Source organism: Pelobates fuscus, chromosome 9 (genome assembly GCF_036172605.1).
Source record: "Pelobates fuscus isolate aPelFus1 chromosome 9, aPelFus1.pri, whole genome shotgun sequence".
NCBI classification, from domain to species: domain Eukaryota; kingdom Metazoa; phylum Chordata; class Amphibia; order Anura; family Pelobatidae; genus Pelobates; species Pelobates fuscus.
Genome location: NC_086325.1, coordinates 103,612,513 through 103,634,434, shown reverse-complemented (window position 1 = coordinate 103,634,434; position 21,922 = coordinate 103,612,513).

Sequence of the window (21,922 nt, the reverse complement as noted above, 5' to 3'; positions counted from 1 at the left end):
ACGGGACAGATGCTTGTGAAAGACTTTGGATGCACCTATGAAGGTGATGTAAGAAAAGACTTTGCCATATAGTTTATCATTGAATGACTACCGCAAACAGCCTTCTTATGCCTAAAAGAAGTGCTATGCTAATTCTGGACATTGCTATTATGTTTCCAGACAGAATATGACCGGAAAAAGAAATAAAGGCTGATAACTGTCAACACCCAGCTATTTCTCAAGATGGAACATGGTACTGAGAAAACCTGATTGACTATCAAAGCACCTCACAGTACAAGACACAGATTGTTGCCTACAACTCAGAAAAAGTGGTTAATATGAAGGAGCAGAAGAAGAGGAACATAGATTTCCTACTGGAGTGAAAAACCATCCTGGAACAATATTCTGTAACAATGAACTTTATTATGACATTTGGTGGCATATGAATTTGAATTCGGCAGAAACATATCAATTAACGAAAGAAACCTTGATGCAATTAATAAATAATAACAACACAGGCCTACTAAGAGCAGATGCCCTGCCAAGAGAATGGAATATAAAAGACCAGCAAAATCTGTCAGAAACCTGACATCATGGGACACTTGTACTAAAGCACGATTTGCAGCTTTTCTTAAACTCTACATATTATGTACATACCTTCAAAGCAAGGAACTCCTGTAAACCTAAACACAGAGACATTGATACAACAAGGAATCTGTAATGGTTCTGTTGCAGATGTGATCTACCGATGTACTCCTTGCTCTTTTGGTATAACTATACCAGTCAAAATGTTAAATGGCTCCATAGAATCAAACGACAAAGGATTTTTGCTATATTCTGGACTTCCAGGAATGTGGTGCATGGACAGAAAAATTATAATTACTAAAGCAATCATGCTATTTTTTCCCTGTATCAGAAATGTGTCAGTGACAATGTGTAATATAATACAGATACTATAATTAATGGTATAAAATAAACACATAATGTGTTAATTACAAAGGTGGATAGACTTTGTGAATATCTGAAACGCAATTGAAGATTATTGCTAAAATGCCATATGCAGCTGCAGTCTGGCCTACAAACAAATATATTAGACATACATGTAAGAGTATAACAGCTGATTACCCAGATGAATAATGGAATCATGATAGTTAAAGATCATATGATTACAATAACAACTGCAATAACGTTTAAACGTTAGAAGAAAATGTGAACTGTTCTTATTAAATCAAAAACTACTCTATATTCGTTTAAGTTTGCAGAGTGGTATAATTAATATAAGTGAAGTACTTCAACAGTTAAAATTTAACTGAAAGACAGGCAGAAACTTTACTTCAACTATCATAAAGTTTATTTATAATGATAAAAAATATTCAGTCTGCCAGAGCTAAGGCCAGTCAATGGAAAGTCAAAGAGTATTATGGATTAACCCGTCCAGGTGATATACATGATGATTTGGGAAATTTATCATTTAGGTCACCTATTGCAAACTGGTGAAAAGATGTCAAAGATATAAATTCAACATCCATACCACTCTATGTATATATATTAAAATATACGTAATCAAATATTTTATCGATTTTTCAAATACCAAGAAAATGTTATTTGCTTTGTGATGGTTAAAGGTACATAAAGCCACCTATACAAAAGTAGAGTTATAATAACCTTCAATATTGTATCTGAGTGCTTTCTTAACTCACTTTTAGAAATAATAAAAAATCCAAATCATCTTAAGCTACGGCACAGCCGTTGGTAAATATACTTAAACAATTAAGATTCACATTGTCAAGCATCCAATCTCACGAACATAACTTTCCACAATGGCTGTCAGATCTTGGTAAAAAAAATATAAAAAATAAAAAAATTTAAAGACAATTTGTGGGTGTTTCTGGTATTTTAAGCCACTAATAACTGTAGTTATTATATTTACTAATTGTAACTTAGGGAATGAGTTGTCTTCTACCTAACAGGACAAATAAAGACGAATAATGTCATATTTCCAATTAGCAACTATTCTAAATATATTGAGAGAATTTGAATAAACGAGTATTTTAACATTTAAAGAGAATGTAATTTTACATACCATTGTGAACAAAGGCGGTAAATACTTTGCTGCTTCAAATTACCCTTATATATTTAAATCATATACAAGTGTGTTTGTCTTTAATACAAAACACTAGAAAGATTAACTATGTTACTATTTCATCTATCATTATTATACAAAGTGTAACAAATGTAAAGATTTTTCCACAGATTTGACCTGTTAACATTTTTAGCACAACAGAACCTGATGTTACAAATAATCCATAACCGCAAAAAGAGGTGTTCTTGAGAATCCACTTTGATTGCTGTATCAACATAACATTTACTATAATGGGATCCATATCACTTAAGACAATGTCTTGGAAATGCGGTCAATTAATTTATTCCGTAAAAGAATATCGGAGAGTATCCAATCTATACACATCATAAACAGTGTAAAAAATGTTTCATGAAAAAACAAAATAAAAAACAAAAGACAAAGACAAATACCAACACCATCACCACAGTGATAACAGATAATGCTGATTCAATATCTGAAACCAATTCTAGCCAAATATTTGGAAAGCTGGACTCTACAATCTATACTCTATAACAAATACCCGGGTATTCTACAAACACAACCTCCAGCAATGTATCTAAGGAATGTAAACTTCTACAGACCTTTACAGGCTTTGGATTACAAATACAATTACTACTTTTAACTTTGGATTGCAATTCGTATCTGGATCCATCCAAGAATATCTTACTCTGGAACTTGGTGTTCTTTTCAATTCTTTCCTAGACAAAAGCTTTGCTCATTTTAATCAACCACCTTTACATGCAAAGATCACACTACAGATATTTTACTGTTACAACAATGATCAAAGATGCTGGGAGCACAAAAAAAACCTAGACTGTTGGAGAACTTTGGTTCACTAATTTAAGGAAGAAATGGTCTACAATGTCCACAGTTTAATGGAGAGGGTGTTATGGGCAAATGCAAATATTACACGTTTTAGAATGAAATGTTGTATTTCTTAAACTGTGTACTTTGTCTTTAAGAGATATTGCAAATTGGCAAGGTGTTAGAAATGGAACATATGGTTTTTCATAGATGTTTCTTTAAGCAATAACCTCAGTGCATATTATGTTTGCGCCATTTTGTCCCAGACAAATTACAATAACAATAATGCATAAACAAGCTTCAAGGCTATTCTATGACTCTTTCAGTACACAATATACTTTGGTAACCCCAAGTTAATGGAACTTCCCCAAATCCGGGAATCTCCCACGACTGTGCACTTACGTCTTAGTATAAACAACAGATAAGCTATTCAGACTTTAAGATGCCATCTTGAACTAAGTCAGGAAAATTTCCATGACGTGTGCACTTGCTTTTAGTTATGGCCTTGTATCTAAAGGGAGGTCCTAAATTGATTTAAAGTAGACAAGTTACTTTTTCATATTTGAACTATGGTGACCGTAAAATGACGACACCTAAGGTATAAATAGGTGTACTTTTAAATGTTAAGAGACAGAGGAGAGACTTGGAGACAGACGCTGCTCCATCTTAAAATGACTGAGAGGCTGACATGATGACATGTTCAGAAGGGTATGTTAACCTATTAATGATATTTGCAAGCATTTAATTTCATCTTATAAACTCTGCTATAATGGATTTGATATGTCTATATTTATATATATATATATATATATATATATATATATATATTTTTTTTAAATTCTTTATTTTTGATGTGCACAAGATGAACAGATAGCCTTGGCGCGCCACAACAGCGACACCTGGGTGAATTAGCAGACATTTGCTTTACAATGTGTGGCATTAGTTAGTCTGGCACATTTTTGTTATTTATCAAAGTTTAACAGTGTAGTGTACATTGATGGAGAGGTAATAAACATTTTTATGAGTATAGTAGCATAGGCTATGGTTATTCATGCTTGACCTGTGGCTAGACGTCGAGTACGTCAGTAAGCTGGCAACATGAAATCTAGATAACTGGCGCATAGCTGGCCTTAAGGGTAAGTAGTGTGGGCCACAGTAAATATTTACATGCATAGATTATGGGCTAGGCTGATTAGCGTTTGACTCTTGGTTAAATGTGGATTAAGACAGTAGGCTGGCTACATAAAACATAATTACCCGGCATTCAAACTGGCACAGAGGGTAAGAGTTGGGAACCACAGTAAAAAAGACATAGCTAGCAAAATCATTTAAGCATCAACTGATGGCAAAGAGAACTGGGTTGGTTAGTCCTACAGCGCTGGCATTGTAGGAGTGGTCTGCCCTGGCAGTAAGCCTGGCATGTCAGTACAGTCAAGCAGTCATTCAGCCAATTCCCTGGCTGGGCTGTAAGCTTCCATGTGAAGACATTTCGAGGGCCTCGGCCTCGCGTGTCAGGTAGGCTAGAGGGATTCCACCGCTGCTACCCTGACTTGTGTGGGTATCGTGGGTGGCGGTGATGCCTCCCTGGTGATGTGGCAGCCTCTCCGCTCCCCGTGTTGTTTTGTGGGTCTGAGTCCCTGTGTGTCTCCATGGTACAGAGGCATAGTCCTTCTGTGTTTGGTTTGCGGCTTTGCGTCGCTGCTTCTGGGTGGTGCGCTGGCAGGTCCTCTTGGTGTCGCTTGGTGCAGGCCGTGTCCTGGCCCCTCGGGTGCGCTGTTTTAGTTGGCATGGCTGCAGGTCGCGTTTAGAGGCCATCCAAGTTTGGCGGGACCCGGGCCAGCGGTGTCGGATGCGCAGCCTGTGGTTCAGGAGTCTGGGCATGCCCCTCGCCGCCCCCTGCTGTTTCATGCCGGTCGGTAGCTGAGCTGTACGTTGCAGAGTTGGTCTCCGTGCAGGCAGGGTAGTGGGCAGCCGGGGGACCTCTGTGGTTGCTTGGGTCCTGACCGTTATGGCTTGCCACCGTGCACAGAACAGGTTGAAGGCTGCCGTTATGCGGTCCTCACAGGGGGAGTCGCTTGTCCGTTGCGTTGACAGGGGTTGGACGGGTGGAGACACAGTGGCCCAGTCAGAGGACGCCATTTTGGCTTTTGGGTTCGGAGGGCTTGTGTTCTCTAAGGCTCGTAGGGTCCTGAAGCCCTGTGGATTTTGGACCGGGATGACTCCCGCCGGTCCATGGGGGGGGGGGAGCAAGGGTCTTTGTTCCGTGTGGTAGCTCGTCGTGGTGGTGGGAGAGCGGCCGTCTCTCCCGCGCTCGCCACGTGAATAGGCCTCGACCGCCTGACCGGTGAAGGTAGCTTGTTGTGCCGCTTGTGGGGTACCATATTGCTTCGCTTGACGTCCCCTTTTGGTTGCTGGCCGTTGTGGCCCGCTCAGTTGCTGTTTGAGTCGTACAAGTAGGTTTTATCCGTAGATTAATGCCGGAGCTCTGGAGGTTCACGTCCTCTCGGCTCTGCGGTCAGGCCCCGCCCCCTCTATATTTATATTTTTATATAATAAATATCTAAAAGACAAAATCTATTGCTTCCAAGACAATCCTTATTTTATATTGTATTCTCAATTATTTATATATGTAAATAGAGGATCTCTTACTAACTATATAAAATTATGGCTAAGATATCTGTATGGTTAGCCCTACTAAGTTCTATGCTTTAAGACATTATAGTGGTAAATAAGGGAACCGCCAGCGGTTACAATATTATATTTAACCCCTTCAGGACGGAGTCAATAGTGCACGTTCTGATCAAAACAAAACGTAAACAAAAACTTGAATTTGCGCTTTATGTCTGTTCAACCATAATTCACTGCTGTCACATTAAGTGCACCCACACTTATTATATATCATTTTGTCCAGGAGAAACAGGGCTTTAATTTATCAATAACTATTCATATATGGAACATAATTTATTATGAATAAAATTTAAAAAAATGTGAGAAAATAAGATTGTTTTTTAAATTTGTATTTCTGTCTGCCATTTTAGCTGTGAATGTCATAATACTGTTAGGTTTTACTGCAAAAAAATGTAATCAGCGATGTCTCACGAGTACAACAGTACCCCCCATTAACAGGTTTTATGGTGTTTTGGAAAGTTACAGGGTCAAATATAGAACGTTCCATTTTCAAAATTGAAATTTGCCAGATTAGTAATGTTACCTTTGAGACGGTGTGGTAGCCCAGGAAAGAGAATTACCCACATAATGGCATAATGGCATACCATTTGAAAAAGTAGACAAGCCAAGGTATTGAAAGTGGGGTATGTTTAGTCTTTTTTAGTAGCCACTTAGTCACAAACACTGGCCGAAGTTAGCGTTCATTTTTGTTTTTGTGTGAAAAAAGCAAAAAACTAATATTTGGCCAGTGTTTGTGACTAAGTGGCTACTAAGAAAGATACCCAATACCTCGGGTTGTCTACTTTTGCAAATGGTATGCCATCATGGGGGTAATTCTCATTCCTGGGCTACCATACGCTCTCAAAGGCAACATAACTAATCTGGCAAATTTCAATGTGAAAAAAATGAAATGCAAGCCTTATATGTGACTCTCTAACTTTCCAAAACACCATAAAACCTGTACATTGGGGGTACTGTTATTCTCAGGAGACATCACTAAACACAAATTAGTGTTTTAAAACAGTAAAACATATTACAACAATAATATAGTCCATAAAAGTGCAGTTCGTTTGTAAAAAATGCAAAAAACTTCACTTTTACTTAAAATATCATCGTTGTTATACAATTTACCAGTTTGAAACACTAATATTTGAGTTCAGCGAAGTCTCCCGAGTAAAACAGTACCCCCTATGTACAGGTTTTATGGTGTCTTGGAGAGTTACAGGGTCAAATATAGTGCTTGCGAATTAAATTCTCTGCACTTTCTCCCTGTGTTGTCAGGCATGTCAATCAAATTTTAATTAATCAAATCACATAATTGTGGCAAACCTAGCCACTTCTGGACTATAGTTATTTTAGGTTGTCCATAGGCTGAACGCATAATGTGTGTCTTTTACTGTATATGTGCTGTATTATGGCCGTTCGCATGCTGGCAGCCGTACGCTGCCAGCATACCAAGCATTCGTTTGACGAAACACGGCTATCCCGGCCGTTCGCCATACGAATGCGGGCTCCCCAGGTAGACCACACATTCACAAGTCGTGTGGCACCAATTAACCGATTGCAACAATGTTGCAATCGGTAATTAAGGGCTCTCCTAGGTGGCCGTCGTTCGGCTACCGACCATGCGGCGGTCGGCCATCTTGGATCCTTTGTCTCTGCAGCGGTGTTCGGTCGTCGAGAGCCTGGAACTGAAAACGGCTACTCAATGATCCGAACACCGCTGGACTTCCAGAGCGTTCGGGAGTTCCGCGTTCGGTACATTCTGTTCCCCATACTTGTTCGGTACTTTTAAACCGACCTCAATGTTTGAATGTATTCTGTGCGGCGTTCGGTCAATTCAGCTGGGATCAGAGCGGTATTCCCACGAAATGTGCGCTTCGACCCCAGCTATCTACCGAACGTTCAGTCATCTCAAAGTACCGAATATTGTATAAAATATGTATTTTAAAGTGAATTGTCGGTTTTGCTGCACGAGGGGATAATCCACTTAATCGTCCATTTTAGTGGGAGTATCCTTCTCGTGCAGCAATGCCTGTTGGGAAAGTAACAATGCATGTTGGGAGAAATCCCCTGGATTATCTGTAAGGAAACCCCTTGCATGGGGAACTGCATAAATATGCCAGCTTGCGAATAAACTGAGTTAGTTGACTCCCAAACTGTGTTTCGTCCGGTTATTGGGAGGATGGGGAATATTGCCGTGCTTTCTATTCTGACTGTGGATTTCCTGAGGATACCAACGGATATCGTGGAGTAATACACTGCATTCCGTTACAATTGGTGGCAAGCGACGGGATCCGAACCTTACAGCCGAAAGCAGAATTCGTGTAACTGGAACTACCGAACAAGGAAAGCAAGGGCAATTCGTATGGAGATTGATTATACCATACTGAAACGACAGACTTTAAAGGAACTACTGGAAGCTAGAGGGAAAGTAGCCAGCAGCAAAACCAAAGCGGTACTAATTGCCGAGCTGATGGAGGGAGACCAAGCCCGCAGCGCTACACCCCCAGTAGTTATGGAAGAAACGCTCTATGAAAGGGAGATGAGGACCAGGCTAGCATTTTTGCCGCAGCCTATATCGGAGGCCATGTTGAATATGGTAATGGCAAATGTGCAGGAATATGTTATGGCACACAGCCCACAACACACCTTGACTCGAACCGAGTCCAACCCAGGGTCTCTTTACAACCCGGTAAAGCCCAAGATCCCGTATCAGGCCTTCAGAGCCTTTTGCGAGGAAAAGGACGAGATCGATGGGTACTTGCAGGACTTTGAAAGACTGTGTGACCTACATGAGTTAGAACGGTCAGTATGGGTGCAACTGCTAGCAAGCAAACTAGCAGATCGGGCAGCCGAAGCTTACCGTGCTGTGCCCAGTGAGGACAGCAAAGATTACGAAAAAGTAAAGCGCGCAATCTTGGAGAGGTATGCCATTACCCCAGAGGCATACCGGCGCAAGTTCAGACACTTACGCAAACCAGAGAGAGATTCACACGCAGAGTGGGCACATAAACTGGATCAAGCCTCCCAAGGGTGGATACAAGCCAGCAACGCCACCACCATGGAGGAATTGCGTCAGATGATGTTGCTGGAGAAATTTTTTAATGGATTATCCCCGGAGACTCAAGAATGGGTACGGGACAGGAAACCCCTCACCCTAACTGAAGCAGCTAGATTGGCCGATCAACACTTTGATGCACGGAGGCATCAGGGACCTGTAGCCAAAAGCTACTCCCGACCCACAGGACTACCTAGCGCTACACCACCTCTAGCGCCCACAGCCGCCCCGTTCCGTCCCTCGCAAGGACATGTACCGCCACCTTCCAGATACAACGGGCGGGCCAACATCCAGTGCCATTCCTGTAAACAATGGGGGCATATGGCCCGAGAATGCACCCAGAATCGTGGCAGGCCCACCTGGAATCAGGGGCGTCCAAACCCCGTACCCAGGGCGGCTGCTCACCATTACCAGAGGGAACCAGCCACTCAGGAGTTGTGGAGTATTCATGCAGAGGAACCCCTGGGTATCTTACACGAGGTAATGTCGGTCCGAGCCACCGATAACAAAAGGACGGCACTACCCGATTCTGCGTTGACTACCGGAGGCTGAATGACAAGACAGTGTCTGATGCCTACCCGATGCCTCGGATAGACGAGCTGCTAGATAAGATGGCACGAGGTCAGTATCTCACTACCATTGACTTGTGTAAGGGATACTGGCAAATTCCTCTAGCCGATGATGCCATCCCCAAGTCGGCGTTTGTCACTCCGTTTGGCCTGTACCAGTTTAAGGTCATGCCCTTCGGAATGAAAAACGCTCCGGCTACTTTTCAGCGGATGGTAGATCGGCTACTGGACGGCTTCCAGGAGTATGCCTGTGCCTATTTGGATGATATAGCCATCTTCAGCCAGACCTGGGAAGATCACCTACACCATATAGGAGCAATCTTAGACCGTATTGGGGAAGCCGGGTTAACTTTAAAACCTAGTAAGTGCCACGTAGGTATGGCCGAGGTGCAGTATCTGGGACACCGAGTAGGGTGTGGGCAGCAGAGACCCGAACCAGCCAAGATTGAGGCCGTAGCTAAGTGGCCTACCCCAAGGACCAAAACCCAGGTGCTAGCTTTTCTAGGGACTGCAGGGTATTATAGGAAATTTGTACCCGACTACAGTACCCTGGCCAAACCCCTGACGGACCTGACCAAAAAGAACCTTCCCCGACTGGTTGTCTGGGCCCCAGAGTGTGAGCAGGCATTCCAACAACTCAAGACAGCCCTAACTAATGCTCCTGTGTTAACTGCTCCTGATCCAACTAAAAGATTTCTTGTCCACACAGACGCTTCAATGTTTGGATTGGGGGCAGTGCTGAGTCAAGTGGGAGCCGATGGCGGAGAACATCCCGTAGCTTACTTAAGCCGCAAGTTGTTGCCCCGTGAAGTGAGCTACGCCGCCATTGAGAAAGAATGCCTGGCCGTGGTGTGGGCCCTTAAAAAGTTACAGCCGTATTTGTATGGACAACCTTTTTCACTACTCACAGATCACAACCCGTTGGTATGGCTGAACCGTGTGTCTGGAGACAATGCCAGGCTGCTGCGCTGGAGTTTGGCGCTGCAGCCCTTTGATTTTACCATCCATTACCGGCCAGGAAAACAAAACGGTAACGCTGACGGGTTATCCAGACAGACTGAACTCGAAAAGTGATCTGTGAGTACTCTCCCGGACATCCCCAAGCCGATCCGTTGGGATCAGACTGTGTATGCCGGCTTGGTTCTGGGGGAGCATTGTGGCAAACCTAGCCACTTCTGGACTATAGTTATTTTAGGTTGTCCATAGGCTGAACGCATAATGTGTGTCTTTTACTGTATATGTGCTGTATTATGGCCGTTCGCATGCTGGCAGCCGTACGCTGCCAGCATACCAAGCATTCGTTTGACGAAACACGGCTATCCCGGCCGTTCGCCATACGAATGCGGGCTCCCCAGGTAGACCACACATTCACAAGTCGTGTGGCACCAATTAACCGATTGCAACAATGTTGCAATCGGTAATTAAGGGCTCTCCTAGGTGGCCGTCGTTCAGCTACCGACCATGCGGCGGTCGGCCATCTTGGATCCTTTGTCTCTGCAGCGGTGTTCGGTCGTCGAGAGCCTGGAACTGAAAACGGCTACTCAATGATCCGAACACCGCTGGACTTCCAGAGCGTTCGGGAGTTCCGCGTTCGGTACATTCTGTTCCCCATACTTGTTCGGTACTTTTAAACCGACCTCAATGTTTGAATGTATTCTGTGCGGCGTTCGGTCAATTCAGCTGGGATCAGAGCGGTATTCCCACGAAATGTGCGCTTCGACCCCAGCTATCTACCGAACGTTCAGTCATCTCAAAGTACCGAATATTGTATAAAATATGTATTTTAAAGTGAATTGTCGGTTTTGCTGCACGAGGGGATAATCCACTTAATCGTCCATTTTAGTGGGAGTATCCTTCTCGTGCAGCAATGCCTGTTGGGAAAGTAACAATGCATGTTGGGAGAAATCCCCTGTATTATCTGTAAGGAAACCCCTTGCATGGGGAACTGCATAAATATGCCAGCTTGCGAATAAACTGAGTTAGTTGACTCCCAAACTGTGTTTCGTCCGGTTATTGGGAGGATGGGGAATATTGCCGTGCTTTCTATTCTGACTGTGGATTTCCTGAGGATACCAACGGATATCGTGGAGTAATACACTGCATTCCGTTACAATAATTATGTTAAAAGATTACTTAAATATACATGTAGAATTTTAATATATATACATATATATGTATTTAAATTCTACGTGTATACTAATGTAATCTTTTATGTAATTATATGTATTTATCTATATATATATATATATATATATTTGCGGTTATTTGTATTTTATATATAGATAGATATATATAGAATGTCATTCTAAGTGTATTTTGTTACCAATATATATATATATATATATATATATATATATATATATATATATATATATATATATATATATATTAATAGCAAAATACAGTTAGAATGAAATTACATATGGATATATAATTTATATTAAATTTTGTTTCAATATTTTATTTAATTATTTTATTTATTTATTATTTTAATTATACGTATATATATATATAATATATATATGTAGATCTATTATATATATAATATATACACATATTATATATATGTAACGTCATTCTAAGTGTATTTTAATACTAATATATGTACTTATATTAGTATTAAAATACACTTTGTATGACGTTACATATATAATATGTATATATATTATAAATATAATATATATACATATATTATATATATAAAAATGCATTTAATTTATTTTATAATATGTTTAATATTTTTTTTTTTTACACTACCTACCAGCAGGGGGACTGTCTGATATTTTAGACAGTCCCCCTGCTGGCAGATCCACAGCCAGCTATAGGGGGCCATGTGATCCCTCTTTGAGAGCGATCACATGGCCCCCGGGGGCCTCATTTGCCGGAGGGGGGCTGCCTGGGCTCTCAGGCAGCTCCCCAGAAGAGGATCGCGGCGGAGGTGAGTAGTTGCTGGCTCCTGGGGGCTGCAGCCGTTATGGCGTTCCATGCCGCCGCAACGGCTTTAAAGCCCATTTAAAGCGCAATGGCATGGAACGCCGTAACGGCGTTAAGGGATTAAGATCCACTATCTTAATTTGTATGATCTATACTATGTTTGATTGTCTTTTATAGAAATCTGCACATACCCTGACATAAAAAAGAAAATACCTTTATCTGAATTAATAACAGGTTATTAATCTATCTCTGTACTTTTAGAGCGCTACATTCTTCTTTTATTTTTTGATCTTTGCGGCAGCTCCTGCTTAGTCAAGCAACAACATAGGCATACAAGATGGCGAACATACTTGCCTCAAGTGACTGCAGCACAGGATGTCACATCTCAGTTCTGCTGAACACTATGCGGTAGCTAGAGGATATTTTTTACCACTTCGGGGCCTCCTTGACAGCCACACTGCCTCAATATTGAGAGGAACCATTAGAGAGCGAGATCCGGGCGGCGGCGAAGCCACCTCCATGCAACCACTCCTTCCCAGTAAGAGTACCCACGTTGACCTGACCATCATCCTAGGGTAATCTCTTATCTACGACTAGCCATGGAAGCATAGCTTGATGATATTCTATATTATAAAAACTGTCCATGTTTTCTCATTTGTCCCTATGCTATGTATGTTTACATGCTTGTAGAATGCTGATGGGGCACCTCAAGTCTGCTTGCACTGCAAAAAAAAAAAAAAAGTACACTAAGCAATTGCCAAACCTGATGAAACAGGACAGATTTCAAACCAGTCCCATTATTTTTCCTACATGCATAGATGCTTTCAAGTTAGCTAATAAAACCAAAAACTGGTGGGGCGCTGCCAAAGGTCCTCTATGGACAAGCCTCCTCTGGGGTGAATGATGGTATTTGTGGTCCACTTTGAATAATTGAGAGATTACTGGAGATCTTGGATAACAGTTACGCTGAATTGAATAGCAGACCGAGATGAAACGTGGATGTAGTGGACCATGGGTAACCCGGCTGGTAACCTCTGCTAATTCCTTCCTTCAGCCACTCTGGAACCATTAGAATACACAGACATCCATTCCCCCATTAACAAGAAGAAACATAGTTCTGGGAGTTAACGGATTTATGCCAGACCAGACAACTTTTATGCACCGACCCCTATATGGGGTCTCAAATACAATAACACAGGTTTCAATCCCAAGATCCTCTGTGCCTGAGAGATAAATCTGTGAGAAAAACCTATAATTCAATTACCTCTCAGGTACAGAAAATCTACACAAAATATACAGTACCCCAAAAGTGCCCTCATCATAAACTAGGAATCCTACAAAAGTTACTTCCCCGCATAGCCCCGATTTGAGTGTAACATATGCAAATATCACTCAGATCGGTGAAACGGGAATGCCATAGAGGTAAACTTTTGACGAGGCACTAGCCCCAAAACGTTCCAGGAAAATAGGTGTCCTGGCTGGTCTCTGTTCAGGGGTTCCTGTGCAAACACCAAGGGATTCTGTTATTTCAAAACCCCTGAATTTCGTTCTCCTAGTTGGTCGGTCTGACTGCCCTGGCAGCCTAAACGAGTACCTCTGTCAATCGCTGCTTCCTAGTAATCCTTGAGTACCATAAGCACCGCAAACCCCACAAACTGTCCTCCACCCACCCTGTACCCAAGACCAGGATCCAGCTTCCAGTGGGTAGACCTCTTCTAGTCCAGAGAGCAAAGCAGGCTGCTCTAACATGAGCAATCATAAACCCAGGGAGTATAGTGATTATAGCAACCCCCAGAGTGAATATAGCTCTCCAGCAGGCCCCTCCAAGCAGTGATCTAATCTTTACTGAGGGGTTTGTGCGAGTACCTAGCCGAAAAGAGTCCCAGGCACTCAACGACCAAGTACCGCTGCCCACGTTCGGGAGACAAGATGGCAGCCATTCTGTTGTCAACAATGTGCATTCGATTATATGAAATGGCGGCTACCCATTCATTAATTACTTTTCGCACTTAAGTTGCTGGTGTGAACGTTCTAATGATGCACATGGGTGGTCATTTGGGAGACGAATGGATCTAGTTTGTATGCAATAACTCCTGAAGAAAAAAACAAAAAAAACATATAAAAGATTGCAAAAAATATGAAAATTGACAGTAGGTTCTGCCACAGTGTAATAGAAAAAATTATAACTTGTTTAAATCAGCAGACAATGGGAGAGTCAGGGCACAGTCTGCTTTCCAATTACTTGGAGAAGTCAGCAGAAACTATGTAACAAGTAGGGGTCTGGTTCACTGTATATACACAAAAAGGGAGCTCAAATAAACGTTGTATCGCAATGTAACAGAATAACTGTAGCGGTACTTACCCTTTCCAGGGTCCGGCCGGGGTCCTCTGTTCAAGCCGCGCGGCCCTGCTGCTGCACGAGCCGCGTGCGGCTCATCCGACGGCTGCAACGTGTCCCGCCTGACTCTAAGAGTGCGCCGCAGGTCTCGGGCGCGCTCTTAAAGGGACAGTGGGAGCCTAAATTGGCAAAGGCCTCCCATTGGTCCCTGTCCTACCACACTCCCCATACACTTACCTTTTGGGGGCGTGGATGTGACAGGGACCAATCAAAATAGATCTTAAGATATATATACTCACCTTTTCCCCTTAGTTCCTTGCCCTATCGTGGTTTCTGTTTCAGTTCCCTTTAGCGCTTGTTGTATTCAGTTGTGTTCCTTCGTACTTGACCTTGGCTTTGTTTTCTGACTACGTTATCTCTTTATCCTTATCTGTTCTGTTTGCCGGCTTGCTGTTTACTGTGTACCAGACCCCGGCCAGTCCTAGTTTACGCTGTCTCTTTGTGCCCTTGACCTCGGATCGCTCCTGACTCGGTACTTCTCCTATATACGTTGAGTCCGGCCACTCTAAGGTCCGGTAGACGTATCTCCCCTCTGTGTTGTCTTCTGTTTAGTTGAATCCTGCGTGTTGGGGTATATTTTTGTTACATTACGATAGGGCCATGGACCCCGCAGATTTGGCTCAGCAGATGGCGTCTCATGAGGCTAGATTTGTAGAGCAGGATCACCGTATGGATCAGATAGCCCAGGCTCTTATCTAGAACTAGTCCAGCAACCACACCTAACCCTCCTACACCTCTTCTTCCTGAAGTATCCACTTTGCCTAATACTTCGGCCCATTTAACACCTCCTCCTAGGTATGGAGGGGACTCTAAGACATGCAGAGGTTTAATTAATCAAATAGAATTCCACTTTGAGATGTATCCACGTTCCTTTCCCACAGAAAGGCCCAAGGTGGGGTTCCTTATCCACCAGCTTACCGATAAAGCACTTGAGTGGGCAAATCCTATTTGGGAGGCTAATGGACCTATGGTGCATGATTTCAAAGTTTTCTTACGGCTTTTCGTAGAACTTTTGACACAACGAAAAGGTCAAAAAATGCCGCAAGAGCATTAATGAGAATTAAACAGGGTTCTAGGTCTGTGGCTGACTATGCTATTCAGTTTCGTACCCTTGATTCACAGGTAGATTGGACCAACAATGGGTCAACTACTGCATTCATGGAAGGTTTATCTGACACTATATTGGATGAGGTAGCAGCTAATGAGCTTCCTATTGCATTAGAGGACCTTATTGACTACCTCATTGATATAGATAATAGGATTCGTGACAGGCTCTATACTAAGAACAGGAATAGACGTTTGGTTACACCTATTAACCCCAGAGTTGATAAATCTGAGAGTGTTAAAGTATCGGAGATGGAACCCATGCAATTAGGGGTTGCCAAACTCTCTGATACTGAAAAATTACATAGGAGAAGGGACGGACTCTGCCTATACTGTGGTAGGAGAGGTCATATGGTAAAGGAATGTCCTTTGCTTCTGGAAAACTCTCGCACCCTAGACCTTATAGGGGACTGGCCTTGGGTGTGATATCTAAGTCTCCTAAATTGCCTCCTAACCGTTTGCTTCTCCCTGTTTCTTTACATATGGGAGAGAGTTGCATAGCTGAGCACATATACACTCTGGTTGACTCCGGGGCAGCTAAAAATTTCATAGACTCTGGTTTTGTTAAGAAAAACAACATTCCCATCACAGAGAAGGAGATACCCTTGGCCGTTGAGGCCATAGATGGTAGACCATTAAGTTATCCAGTTGTTACTCATGAAACTGTACCGTTACACATGTATACAGGGGTTTTACACTTTGAAACCATTCGGTTCCAGATCATTACCTCTCCCTCTTCTCACGTCGTGTTAGGGTACCCATGGTTACGTGCTCACAATCCCATTTTCGACTGGGAGTCAGAGCAAATAAAATCATGGAGCGAAGCCTGACACGAGTCTTGTACTATTGGAATATTAATAGAATTCAAAGGGGTGATTTCAACTACACCTCCTTTGTCTACCGTAATACCCCCCAGTACTTATTTCTCAAGACTGTCATCGATAAAAGTGAGGCTGACAAATTACCGCCTCACAGACCCTACGATTGTGCTATCGATTTATTGCCTCGCACTGTACCTCCTAAGGGCAGGGTGTACCCTTTATCTGTTCAAGAAAACCGTGTCATGGAGGAATATATTAAGGAATCACTAGAAAAGGGGTTTATTAGGAGATCCTCTTCTCCGGCTGGAGCGGGGATCTTCTTTGTATCGAAGAAAGAAGGTGATTTAAGACCGTGCATCGATGATAGAGGTCTAAATAAAATCACCATCAAAAATGCATACCCTATACCTTTAATCACGGAATTATTTGACAGGCTAAAACATGCTACTGTATTTACTAAATTGGATCTTAGAGGTGCATACAATTTAATATGTATTAAGAAAGACCACGAATGGAAGACTGCATTCAACACTAGATCTGGCCATTACGAGTATACTGTTATGCCATTTGGTCTATGTAATGCCCTAGCAGTATTTCAATAATTTATTAATGACGTCCTAAGAGACTTTATTCACACAGTTGTAATTGTGTACTTGGACGACATTAATATACTCTACAGATTTACACACTCATCACAGACATGTTACAACAGTTCTGAAGACCCTACTTGCTAATGGTCTTTATTGTAAACTGGAAAAATGTCTATTCGACCAATCCGAAGTCCAGTTTTTGGGATATTTGATTTCCGCTAAAGGTTTTCGTATGGATCCCCAGAAGCTTTCTGCTGTCATAGAATGGCCTCTACCACAAGGTTTGAAAGCCATTCAGCGTTTTCTTGGTTTCTCTAACTATTATAGACTCTTTATTAGAGGTTTTTCCTCTATTGTAGCGCCTATCACCTGTATGACAAAAAAGGATACTCGTGTCTGGTCTCCCGAGGTACTTCAGGCTTTTTAATTTCTTAAAACTACGTTCGCATCTGCACCTATTTTACAGCATCCTGTCCCCTCACTGCCCTATATTCTTGAAGTTGATGCTTCCGATATCGGGGTAGGTGCTGTCTTATCCCAAAGAGAGTCGCCTGAAAAGCCATTGCATCGTTGTGGTTTCTTTTCCAAACAAATGTCCAAAGCAAAAAAGAATTATGATGTGGGTAATCGCGAACTCCTTGCTATTATTTTAGCACTCAAAGAATGGAGACATTTGTTAGAAGGAACTAATGATCCCATCCTCATATTTACGGATAACAAGAACCTATCCTACCTTAGTGAGGCTAAAAGATTGTCTTTTAGGAAGGCTAGGTGGTCACTGTTTTTGTCCCATTTCAATTATATTATCACCTATAGGCCAGGTGATCGCAACACTAAAGCAGACGCTCTGTCCAGACAGTTCGAAACTGCTGACAAACAGGAGATTGATGTTACTCCTGTCATTCCCCCAGACAGGATAATTGCTTCTACTATTTTGTCTATTTCCTCGTCCCTCTTGCAGACCATACAAGCGAAACAAAGCATGGCATCTAGCGAGAGGCCTACTGATTAACTATTAGTTGATGTTCCCGAGAGACGGGATATTCTGTCGTTGTATCATGACACTAAGACTGCTGGACATCCTGGTATTTCCAAAACGGTGTCAGCTGTTTCTCTGTATTTTTGGTGGGATTCCTTGTGCAAGGATGTCACCGACTATATAGGTGCTTGTACTACTTGTGCCTGTATGAAATCCTCTCGTAGAGTTCCTTGTGGGCTGTTGCATCCGTTACCCGTTCCCGAGAGACCTTGGTCTAACCTGTCCATGGATTTTATTGTTGAATTACCCCCTTCAAATGGTAACAGTTATCCTAATGATAGTAGATCGGTTTTCCAAGATGGCTCACTTTGTGTCTCTTCGCAAGCTGCCCACGTCTAAGGAACTGGCACTTATCTTCACTAGAGAGGTGTTTCGGTTGCATGGCATTCCCGTATCTATTGTGTCTGATAGGGGTAGCCAATTTATTTCCTGGTTCTGGAGAGCCTTTTGTTCAGAAATGGGTATTACTCTCTCATTTTCTTCCGCTTACCACCCCCAGTCTAATGGAGCTGCTGAACGTGCCAATCAATCTCTGGAGCAGTACCTTCGTTGTTTTGTATCCCACCATCAGAACAATTGGGCTGACCTTCTTCCTTGGGCTGAGTTTGCTCGGAATAACGCTACTCATGATTCTTCCGGCAAAAGTCCTTTTTACGTTGTCTATGGCCAGCATCCCATTGTTCTTCCGGCTGCTTTCTCCTCACAGGGCATGCCAGTTCTGGATGAGCATTTGGCTGGTTTGCGCAATACTTGGGAGCAGGTTCAGCGTTCTTTGGTGGATTCCGCTGCTCGCCAGAAGGTGCAGGCTGACAAGCATCGCAGGGCGGCTCCTTCTTATGTCGTGGGGGACAGGGTTTTGCTTTCCACGTGAAATATTCGCCTCCGGGTGCCTTCTATGAAATTGGCTCCCCGCTTTATTGGTCCTTATCATGTTTTGCATAAGGTTTCGTATGCCTTGGGTCTTCCTAAGAATCTGCATATTCCTAATGTCTTTCACACTTCATTGTTGAAGCCTTACGTACGCAACTGCTATACCCGGCATACTCCTCCTCCCCCTCCTGTCTCTGTGGAGGGTCATGAGGAGTTTGAAGTTTCTGCCGTTCTTGACTCTCGTTTCCTTAGAGGTCGACTTCAATACCTGGTGCATTGGAAGGGCTCTGGGCCTGAGGAGCACAGTTGGATTTCCGCCGACGCTGTTCACGCTCCTCGCCTTGTGCGTTCCTTCCTTTCTCGTTTTCCTGCCAGGCCTGGCCCTCTCCGCCCGGATGGCGTGTCCTCAGGGGGGGGGTACTGTAGTGGTACTTACCCTTTCCAGGGGCCGGCCGGGGTCCTCTGTTCAAGCCGCGCGCGGCCCTGCTGCTGCACGAGCCGCGTGGCTCATCCGACGACTGCAACAGGAAGGCGGGCAGTGACCGCGAGAAGCGGTCACGTGTCCCGCCTGACTCTAAGAGCGCGCCGCGGGTCTCGGGCGCGCTCTTAAAGGGACAGTGGGAGCCTAAATTGGCAAAGGCCTCCCATTGGTCCCTGTCCTGCCACACTTCCCATACACTTACCTTTTGGGGGCGTGGATGTGACAGGGACCAATCAAAATAGATCTTAAGATATATATATACTCACCTTTTTCCCTTAGTTCCTTGCCCTATCGTGGTTTCTGTTTCAGTTCCCTTTAGCGCTTGTTGTATTCAGTTGTGTTCCTTCGTACTTGACCTTGGCTTTGTTTTCTGACTACGTTATCTCTTTATCCTTATCTGTTCTGTTTGCCGGCTTGCTGTTTACTGTGTACCAGACCCCGGCTAGTCCTAGTTTACGCTGTATCTTTGTGCCCTTGACCTCGGATCGCTCCTGACTCTGTACTTCTCCTATATATGTCGAGTCTGGCCACTCTAAGGTCCGGTAGACGTATCTCCCCTCTGTGTTGTCTTCTGTTTAGTTGAATCCTGCGTGTTGGGGTATATTTTCGTTACAATAACGGAGCAATACAAATTTGCCTACCCAATCACCAGTCCTGGTGGATGGTGAAGATGAATACGAGGTGGAAAAAAATTCTTGACTCAGATCTTCCGCAACAAGCTTCAATACTTGGTTCATTGGTGAGGAGGATAGATTGTGGGAGCCAGAGGACAATATTCATGCTCCTGTTCTTCTTTGGTCTTTCTACATGCAGTACCCTGCTAAACCAGGAAATAGGGCATTCAGAGGCTGCGCCTGTAGAGGTGTGGTGATGTTAGGAACTAAAAAAGGACGGATAAATGAGAATATCAAAGTGCAAATAGTGCAGGCAAGCCACTGAAAAAAAATAGGAAACACTCCCTGAATCCCTCTAGTAAAACCAAGTGTAAAACTGTATAGAGTGGTGGTTATAGTTACCAACAATGTTGAGTTGAGGACCAGACTCACATATAAAAGATAAACCAAAAAATCATATGGCAATTCTACAGGATCTATGGCCATGTCGTAATGTCAGGATTACAAGTTGATCCAGCAGGTAGAACTGTATCACACCTAGGACTAACAGGTAACGTCTTACCGGGCCTTAGAATGGCCAGACTTAACGTACCAGAGAATAGTCAGAATACTTGCGGAGGTCGGAGACACAGAATGAGACAACAATGAGGGAAAGCCAAAGTCAGGGATACCAGAATACAGGGAAGTCAAACGAAGCCAAAGTCAATAACCAGAAATAAACACTCAGAAGCAAACACTCTCGGACAACCATGACAGGGCAAAGAGGCAAATTAGAAATGCATTTAAATAAGCCTTAAACACTTCTGATTGGCCGAAATCTGCCTTTGACCCCAGAACGTGCGCGCATCACACGCACGCAGACATCACTATAATTTGGCGTGGATCCGCAGCGGCCGGCGTCCACCAACATGTTGCAGGAGTCAGGTATATCAGTTTTACAGACACACGGCCGCGAAGCACAGATACCGCAAGGTGAGGATGAATATGTTACACCCACTGACCTTGGCTTGCCTTACTACGATTACCATCTTTCTGTTCCAGTCTCATCTCAGCGTAAGACCAAACGGCCACTCAAGGCTCAGGGGCTCAACCAGCTGGGTAACGATTGGCTACTTCTCGAAGAAAACATTGCTGATCTGGCTACTGGGCTTTAAACCTTTGTAACATCAGTATCATTACACAAGTTGAATTGTTAGTGTAGGACTTGTCTAATAGGTTTGCCTTAACGTGGCAGGTGAGTTTACACTTAAATGGTCATTGGAGTGATACTAAAAAGTTATTTTGTGTATAAGGATTTGGAATAGTGCGCAAGTAACTTTTCTTTGCACAAATTGGGGCTGATGAGTACTATAGTTACTGCCACCACCCAATAGAAGGAGTTTGAGCGCAGAACTTTATTTTGTATATTTGTGTGCGCATAACAGCGCACACCTACAAAATGAAAACTGTTGCAAAGTTTGACCATGTTGGCAGCTCTGGTGGTGACTGCGAACCCAACAGGCAGATTGGTCCCTGGATGACCTCCAAACCAATTTGTCTGATTGCCTACAATATGAATGCTGAAGTGTGCTTTTCGCCCATGTCAACATGTAACAGGAGATTGTTAGCACAATGTCAGGCTGGGAGTGGATCTGTAGTTTACCAGCTTTCCAGTCAATATCAACCCAGGGAGGTCGCTGTCCGACGCCTAGCAGCATTAGTATCAACATCCTCCTCTGCCCAAGGTTGGCAGTAGTAGATGCGCCAAATCAGATACAGCACCAGCAAACCTGCTGCCTGCCATAGTTCTTTCGGTTTCTTCACTCAGAAATACAGACTTGTGATATCTTTGCAGATGTCGGTTCATACTGGTACTATTGAGATGACCCA